Source organism: Triticum dicoccoides, chromosome 3A, assembly GCF_002162155.2.
Source record: "Triticum dicoccoides isolate Atlit2015 ecotype Zavitan chromosome 3A, WEW_v2.0, whole genome shotgun sequence".
Lineage (NCBI taxonomy): Eukaryota > Viridiplantae > Streptophyta > Magnoliopsida > Poales > Poaceae > Triticum > Triticum dicoccoides.
In genome coordinates, this window is record NC_041384.1 from 396,420,644 (window position 1) to 396,421,557 (window position 914).

Genomic DNA, 914 nt, shown 5'->3' on the forward strand with positions numbered 1-914 from the left:
ACCCTCGGGCTCCGGAAACCCAAGGGAAAAAGAGGCTAGGTGGCGAATGGTAAAACCAAGGTTGGCATTGCTGGAAAATCTTTAATCAAGGCGAACTATCAAGGGGTTCCCATTATAACCCAACCGCGTAAGGAATGCAAAATCCGGGAACATAACACCGATATGACGGAAACTAGGGTGGCAAGAGTGGAACAAAACACTAGGCGAGAGGCCGAGCCTTCCACCCTTTACCAAGTATATAGATGCATTAAGATAACAAAATAATATAATGATATCCCAACCAGTAAATAAATATTCCAATAAGGAACGGCCTTCAATCTTCACCTGCAACTAGCAACGCTATAAGAGGGGCTAAGCAAAGTGGTAACATAGCCAAAACAACGGTTTGCTAGGACATGGTGGGTTAGAGGTTTGACATGGCAATTTGGGAGGCTTGAAAGCAAGTGGTAGGCATCATAGTGGTGGGCGGCGGCGGGAGGCCACGTGGCGGCTCCTGGGTGGTTGGGCGCGGCGACGCGGGCGTGTTCGATGGGTACGGACACGTCCGACGGCGGAGGGGCGATTTTTTTAGGGTTTCGGGGAGGAAGGAGATCCGAAAACGGAGGGGTCCTTTAAATAGAGGTAGAGGGAGCTAGGAGAGTCCAAATGAGGTGCGGGTTTCGGCCACGCGATCGTGATCGAACGCTCTAGATGATGGAGCAGAGTTATGTGGGTTTTGGGACAAATTGGAGGGGTGTTGGGCTGCAACACACACGAGGCCTTTTCGGTCCCTCGGTTAACCGTTGGAGTATCAAACGAAGTCCAAATGATACGAAACTTGACAGGCGGTCTACCGGTAGTAAACAAAGGCCGCTTGGCAAGTCTCGGTCCAATCTGGAAATGTTTAATCCCCACACACGAAAGAAAGCTAGAAA